The sequence below is a fragment of the Pistacia vera genome, unplaced genomic scaffold (assembly GCF_008641045.1).
Source record: "Pistacia vera cultivar Batoury unplaced genomic scaffold, PisVer_v2 Contig244, whole genome shotgun sequence".
In the NCBI taxonomy this organism is placed as follows: Eukaryota; Viridiplantae; Streptophyta; class Magnoliopsida; order Sapindales; family Anacardiaceae; genus Pistacia; species Pistacia vera.
Genome location: NW_022196051.1, coordinates 205,919 through 214,346, shown reverse-complemented (window position 1 = coordinate 214,346; position 8,428 = coordinate 205,919). Strand labels below are relative to the sequence as shown.

The 8,428-nt window shown below is 36.9% G+C and overlaps 1 pseudogene; it reads left to right on the top strand.

Moving 5' to 3' along the window:
• Positions 1-3,290: 3,290 nt before the first annotated feature.
• Positions 3,291-8,122, top strand: LOC116131831 (annotated as a pseudogene).
• The last annotated feature ends 306 nt before the right edge of the window (positions 8,123-8,428 follow it).

The following is an 8,428-nucleotide window of genomic DNA, read 5'->3' as shown; positions in this document are numbered from 1 at the left end:
TCAGAGGTCATTGCTGCTGTTGCAGAAAGTGAGCTTGCCACTACTCTAATGGTGTCCTCCATTGATGATCACAAAGAATGGATATTGGATTCAGCCTACACCTACCACATGACACCCAGAAGGGACTGGTTCTACACGTATAAGTCCCTGAATGGAGGTAAAGTGCTTATGGGAAATGACATGACATGTCAAGTTTCTGGTATCGGCTCAATCCAGTTCAGGATGTGGGATGGCAGTTTAAAGACCCTTCAGGAAGTGAGATATGTTCCAGACCTGAAAAGAAATCTGGTCTCCTTGAGTTTGCTCGATGCAAAGGGGTTAACATATGCTTCAGGTGGAGGTACCCTCAAGGTCTTCAAGGATAAAGAGATGGTGATGAAGGGGACTATGAAGCAGGGTCTGTACATTTTACAAGGAACTGTCCTAACTGGGAAAGCTGCCGTGACCACCATAGAACAAGATGAGATGACTACCTGGCATAGGAGAATAGGACATATCAGCTCAAAAGGTCTTCAAGAATTGTGCAAGCAAAGTCTGATTAAAGCAGAGAAAGTAAAAGATCTTGGCTTCTGTGAAAGCTGCACGTTTGGTAAAGCCCACAGACTCAAATTTCCTAATGCATCTTATAAATCCTGTGATGTGCTTGAATATGTCCACTCTGATTTATGGGGTTCACCCCAAATACCTCTGTCTTTATCCGAGAATCAATATTTCATTAGTTTCATTGATGACTTTACTAGAAAAGTCTGGATATTTTTTCTGAAACACAAAAGTGAAGCCCTTAGTAAATTCATTGAATGGAACAACTTAGTTGAAACTGAAACTGGAAAGAAAATTAAGACATTAAGGACTGATAATAGACTAGAATATTGTAATAAGGAATTTGATGACTTGTGTGTAGCTAATGGGATCACTAGACATAAGACTTGCACCTATACCCCTCAGCAAAATGGTATTGCTGAGAGAATGAACAGGACAATATTGGATAAAGTGAGATACATGTTAGTAGACTCTGGCTTGCCGAAAAGATTTTGGGCTGAAGCAGCAAACACTGCCTGTTATCTGATTAATAGGTCACTTAGTTCAGCTATAGGTTTCACAGCCCCTGAAGAAAAATGGTCTAGGAAATCCCCAAGTTATCAGCACCTAAAAATATTTGGTTGCACTGCCTTTGTTCACTCTAAGCAAGGAAAGTTAGATCCAAGAGCAAAAAGGTGCATTTTCTTAAGATATCCTCAAGGTGTCAAAGGGTACAAAGTGTGGATAATCTCTGAAAATAAAACCATAATAAGCAGAGATGTTACCTTCAATGAACTAGTACCGTATAAGACTAACATGCAGGAACCAAAAGAGAATACAACAGCCCTTACTCAGATTGAGGTGGAGTTGACTGAATTCGAAACACCCCTAAGAGAAGATGACCTTGAAAATGGAGGGAATGAAGAGGATACATCAGCAGACGTGAGTGACATTTAGCAACCGAAAGAAGCAGGTGGAGCTGTAGCAGAAGCAATGACATTATGAACTATCAGCTAGCCAGAGATCGAGTAAGAAGGGAAGTGATCAGACCTACCAGATATGCTCAAACCATAGCCCCCCCACATACCTTTGGCCATACAGAGCTGACAGCATATGCTTTGAACGTGGCTGACATCCTTGATATAGAAGAGCCAATAAACTATTTCGAAGCCCGCAAGAGCAAAGACTGGCTACACTTGAAAGTAGCCATGGATGATGAAATGAATTCTCTCACAAAAAATGAGACTTGGATTCTAGTGGAAAAGGAAGAGGATCAGAAACTCATTGGCTGCAAATGGATTTTCAAGAGAAAACCAGAAATTCCAGGGGGAGAGAAAGCCAGATTTAAAGCTAGAGTTGTGGCAAAAGGTTACTCCCAAGTGGAAGGAGTCGATTACCATGATGTGTTCTCACCGGTTGTTAAGCACACTTCAATAAGAATCATCCTTGCCATCACTGCCATAAAGGACCTGGAACTTGAACAACTTGACGTAAAAACTGCCTTCTTACATGGGAATCTGGAGGAGAAAATTCTTATGGCTCAACCAGAAGGCTTCATCAAGAAAGGGGAATAGAACAAGGTGTGTTTGTTGAAGAGGTCCCTCTATGGTCTGAAGCAGTCTCCCCGCCAATGGTACAAAAGGTTTGATGAATTCATGCTCAAACAAAGGTTCAAACGAAGCTACCATGACAGCTGCGTTTACTTCCAAAAGCTAGAGGATAACAACTACATCTATCTCCTACTGTATGTAGACGATATGCTCATTGCCTGTCATGATAAAACAGAGATCCAAGTGTTGAAAGAGAAGCTCAAATCTGAGTTCGAAATGAAGGATATGGGGAGAGCTAACAGGATCCTTGGGATTGATATCAAAAGGGACAGACCAAAGAAGGTCCTAACTCTATCTCAAAAGGGCTACGTTAGAAAAATAATTCAGGCCTTTGATATGGCAGAAGCCAAGCCTGTTACAACTCCATGGGTGCACACTTTAAGCTTGCTGCCAGTGATGAGTTTGCTGCGTCTGAAGAAGATGTGGATATGAAAGATATTCCTTATCAAAGCGCTGTGGGGAGCCTCATGTATGCAATGGTGTGTACCAGAGCTGATACTGCATATGGAGTCAGTTTGGTGAGTCGGTTCATGAGCAAACCAAAGAAGGCTCACTGGGAAGCTACTAAATGGATTCTAAGGTATCTGAAGGGCACCATTGACGTTGGTTTGAAGTACATTGGGTCAGACTACTCCAAGGTTGAAGTAGAAGGATATTGTGACTCAGACTATACAGGTGACTATACAGGTGACTTAACCAAAAGAAGATCCCTAATAGGCTATGTGTTCACGATTGGAGGAAATCTGGTGAGCTGGAAGTCTTCTCTTCAGCGCGTGGTTGCTCTCTCTACCACAGAAGCTGAGTACATAGCCATTACAGAAGCAGTGAAGGAAGCTCTCTGGTTGAAAGGAATAGTCAATGAACTAGGCTTGTAACAGGAGTGTATCTAGGTTCACTGCGATTCTCAAAGTGCCATTCACCTGACCAAAAACAGCATGTATCATGAAAGAACCAAACACATAGACGTCAAGCTGCATTTTATCAGGGACATAATTGAAAAAGGATTGGTGAAAATGAAAAAGATTTCTACGTTAACAAACCCAGCTGACATACTGACGAAAGGAGTTCCAACCAGCAAGCTTCACTCAGCTTTGGAATTCCTAGGAGTTTAGAAAACTTAGTGGTTTTGGAAGGGCATGCAGGGTACCTATTTAGTTCACCATGGAAAATAAGAGTCAAGGTGGAGATTGTTGGAGTATGCCTCTTATTTTGTTAAGAGGATGAGACAGTTATTCAGCTGCATGGCTAGCGTTTGTTACGTTAGTTATTTGCTAACTAACCTGGCTAAGATCACACAGCTGTGATAACCTCCATATCTTCCCTTTAGGCTCATGTATAAAGAAGGTGGACTGTACCTTCTGTATGTAACGAAAAATTAATCAGAGAGAGACGTGAGAGTTGGGCTTTCAATATTGTAATTCTCAGATTAGTGATTGTATCAGACTTCATTATAGTGGACGAACTAGGGCCTTACAAACCCTGCCTTGGAGTAGGATTCTTGAGTTAAATCCGAACCAAGTAAACAACGTGGACTTCCTTTTTTTCTTTGTTTTTCCTCCTATCTCTGTTTTGCTGTGTTCTTCTTGGTAATCTTGATTGTCTTGAACTTTCTCTTGGAGGATTTCTGGTTAATATCCTCAACACACTGCTTAACACAAAATGTGTAGAGCCTTTTCACGATTGCTTAACTAAGTTGTTGTCAGATGTTGAGGAGGAGCCAGTTGCTTGCCTGATCTCAGATGCCATATTTTCCTTCACTCAAGCTGTTGTTGAAAATCTCAAACTCCCCATGATGGTGTTAAGAACCAGTGGTGCTTCCTCCTTTGTTGTTTTTACCGCTTTTCCATTTCTAAGAGAAAGAGGGTATCTCCCCATTCAAGGTGCGTGTTCCATTTTTTTTTTAAATCTTTCTGATCAAGAATCAGTTTTCATCTGCATTTAGTGATCTCATTGATTGTATTGCCAAAACTGGCTCTCATGTGTGCTTGTTCGTTAATTTTCTTTCATCAGATTCTAAATTAGAAGAACCAGTGGTAGAGCTTCCACCTCTCAAGGTAAAAGACCTTCCAACGATCAACTCGCGATCTCCAGAAACAATTTATGAATTAATAAATGGCATGGTTGATGGAGCCAAGGCCTCTTCAGGAGTTATTTGGAATACATTTGAAGATTTTGAGCAATCAGCACTGGCAAATCTTGGCCAACAATTTTCAGTCCCTATGTTTCCAATAGGCCCATTTCACAAGTGCTTTCCAACCTCTTCAAGTAGCTTGTTGACACAAGATCAAAGCTGCATTTCTTGGCTAGAGAAACAATCACCCAAGTCAGTAATTTATGTGAGCTTTGGAAGTCTTGCTGCAATCAAAGAAAATGAATTTTTGGAAATAGCCTGGGGNGACAGAATTATGCAGTTGAAGGAGAAAGTGGATGTTTCTCTAAGGCAAGGAGGTTCTTCATATCAATCACTAGAGAGCTTGATTGGTTACATAGAATCATTCTAGTTTTTTCCAATCTTATCTTCATTGCTTCTCAAATAAGTTATTCAATGTAATAATCAACTTTATGTGATGATGATAACACCTTTAATAAAACTTCAATTTATTGTAAAGTCGTGAGATTGTGTGAGGTTGGATTTGGTTTTTTTGGGTTTGTGCTGAGAAACAAAAAAATCTAAATGGACCCAGGAGGCAGGTGGTGAGCGTGATATTAGTGGAGAGGTATTTTCCAATGTTGGTGTTTACTGTTTAGGAAAAGCCTATTTCCATTGAACCCACATATTAATTTTAATTCTAATTTTGGGGTTCCTATGTCAACCAATGCCTTTGACAAGATCTATGACAGCCCCCTCTCCCTTTTTCCTCTTGTGACTCCCCTTTTTTTCTTTTTTGACCACGCATCTCAATTAGTTCTTTTACCTTGAAGTAAATAATTAAATAAATCTCTTTAATAGCTATCTTATTAGTATATAAAGAGATTCGAACTCAAAAACTCATATTGAACTCTTTTGCTCTTTTACATCATGCCATCAACAGTAGTTTTTTGACTCATTTTTACTTTTTCTAATTCTAATTCCAATGTTTTTTCTGCCCATCAATCGGGTAACCCTTTGCTGGCAGTGATGGTGATTATAATTGCTAATTTGAAACATTGCTCTTGGGAGCGACTTTGAGATAACTTTCAAATAGTATTGGATTTATATTTAGAAAGCCACTTAATTTTTGGTTACGGAATTGAGAATTAATTTTTTTTGTTATATGTAGAATTCAATAATTTGTGTCACAGTAATTTGATCCTTTAATGAAACATTGAAAAGAAAAAATATTGGCTCTCTAGCTGCTGCTGCTGCTTCTTCTTATTCTTCTTATCAAGTTAGCAACTGATGATTACTTTTGCGATGGTCCAGCAAAGAATGTTCGTAATTACTTTTTTTTTTTTTTTTTACTTAGAGCGTTTGGACTAACTTGCGCTACAAATATTTTGATAACAACACCTCGTTTGTTGATAGATAATTTATTAAATAATATTAGGTCCACAATCAAATCTTATGATTTCTCTTACAATTATCTCACCGTTACCGTTCGTTATCGATTAGAATCCGTGGGAATCCTGCCGCTGATGTAATTTATGGCATAATTTCAGCACACTACGGAATCAACTACAGTAAAAAACTTTCTTTGACTTGACTTTCTTGACGGTAGATCTATTTGCATATCCTCTTACAGAGTTGTTCTTTTAGTCTGGCAGATCTGGACCACCTAGAGTTTGTCAATGGACAAATGTTTCTTTTCGTAGCAAATTTTAGGGAGAATAACATTTTCCCACCCAAGGTTTGGCAAAACAACCTTTCCCACCCACCAAGTTTCAAAAGAACACTTTTCTACCCTTTATTAGGTTTTGTTAGTGTTTTCTATTAATATTTGACTGAAACTATAAAAATATCCTTAAATAGTTTATTTCTTAATTAGTTTATTATAAATTAAGATTTAGTTAAGTCAAAGTCTTTATTCGATAATTTATTAGATCAAGTGTAAGGATACTTTTTTTTCTTTATTTATTTAATTAATTAAGAATATTGATTTTCTATGTTAATTAGTAAAAATGAAAAAAATTATAAATTTAGTAGATTATTAAATAATAGTGATGAGATATTGATAGCATTATAAATAAATAAATATTAAGGCTATTTAATTTTAAACAATTCTATAGCATTACTCTTAACTTTTTAGATAGGGTTAACTATTTTTTCTTTTTTGACTTTTTAATATTCGACTTTTTTGTCTAATTAAAAAATTTATAAAATCGAATATTTAAGAATATTTTTATATTTTTAATAAAATATTAACAAAAAATATAATAAAACATAACAAAAGGTGGGAAAGTATCGTTTTGTCAAACCTTGGTTGGGAAAATGTCGTTCTCTCCAAATTTATGAAGATTTCGTCTTTCCTTCTTTGATAACAATAATTTGATATACCCTTATAACATTTTTTAATCTATAAAAATGTGCAATGTACTTCAAATTAAATAATGGGAAAAATGAAATTAATCATTTTTTTTCATGTATATTGAATTATTAATCATGTGAGTATGTGACTGCCTCCTTTGAGTAGATATACCTTATCGTTAATGAAACAATATGTGGGTGGTCTTTAATTTAGCTTAAAAACATGAAAAAGCTTTAATTTTGTATTCCAANGTGTGAGGCATGCATAATACTATAGCTTATGCTAGCCAAAATTCATTGAAAGGCAAATTCTCAAATCATACAGTTGGGTAATCTTTTTAATATAAATCTAGCCCGTACTTAAAAAATACTATAAAAAGGTAATTATAAGAGATCTAGCTGAGGATTGTAATACATAACTATGAGTTGTTATTTGAAATTCTGAAAGTTACTAGTAAGAAAAAGATTTAAAAAAATTTGAAGCTTGTATTCGTCTGTACTGGTTTGTTTCGAGTCTTGAGTTAAGGATTAATGCTGGTTTGGATAATTTCATTGGAATGAGTTCATAAACTATTATTTTGATTTTGATTTTTAATTTAGGTTTACAAATTTTTTACCCCCACATTCACAACCAGAAGCACCAGTTCCAGAGTTTCATCCACTGAGAGTGAAAGGCATTCCTATGATTAGAACACGTATTCTGGAGAAGTTTAACATGATTTTTCAGATCAAGATGTCTTCAAGATTGATATGGAACTCCTTTCAGGACCTAGAACAAGATGCATTGACCGCTTAATAATAATATGTAATTAGAGTTGCTAAGGATGTATGGTTAAGATGTTATTTTGGATTAAAATATGTTTTATGTTAGGTACAACAATAGGTCTGCAATGTATAAACTTTGTTGTATCTTGTTGAATGCATATGAAATATACAAGTACTTCTTCTCTCTTATCTTTTTCCTTCCTTTTTCTCTCCCGTATAACCATCCTTGCATGCTCAAATAACCAACAAATTTTTGGAGATAGCTTGGGGACTAGCCAATAGCGGGGATTCTTTCTTGTGGGTAATTCGACCAGGATTTGTCCGTGGAGCAGAATGGCTTGAAGCCTTGCCAAAAGGGTTCCTAGAAATGCTAGACGGAAGAGGACATATAGTGAAATGGGCCCCCCAACAAGAAGTGCTTGCTCATCCTGTCACAGGAGGGCTCTGGACACACAATGGTTGGAATTCCACAATGGAAAGCATATGTGAAGAGGCAGCCTCTTTTTGGTGATCAATTGGTGAATGCAAGATACGTGAGTCATATTTGGAGAGTTGGGTTGCACTTAGAAAAGAGGCTGGAGAGAGGAGAGATAGAAAGAGCAATTAGAAAAGTAATCCTGGAGGCTGAGGGCCAGGAAATGAGAGACAAAATTATGCAGTTAAGGAGAAAGTGAACGTTTCTCTGAGGCAAGGCGGTTCTTCATATCAATCACTAGAGAGCTTGATTAGATACATAGATTCATTCTAGTTTTCCAATCTTCTCCTCATTGCTTCTCAAATTAAGTTACTGAGTTATTGAATGTAATTGTTAACCTTATGTGATGATGATAAAACCTTAAGAAAAACTTTAATTTATTGTTAAGTCGTCATATTGTGCAAGCGTTTGATTTGGTTTTACTGGGTTTGTGCTGAGAAACAGAAAATCCAAAAGGTGGCAGGAGGGAGGAAAGAAAGAGATATTAGCAAGTGGGTTTGAAGATTTTCAATTTTCACATTTAGTTATGATGTTACAAACAGTGGCGGCCAATCCATGACTTCTACATTTGATGTTTGCTTTTTCAATTTGTAGAGTAATCGACTTTTTCCCACC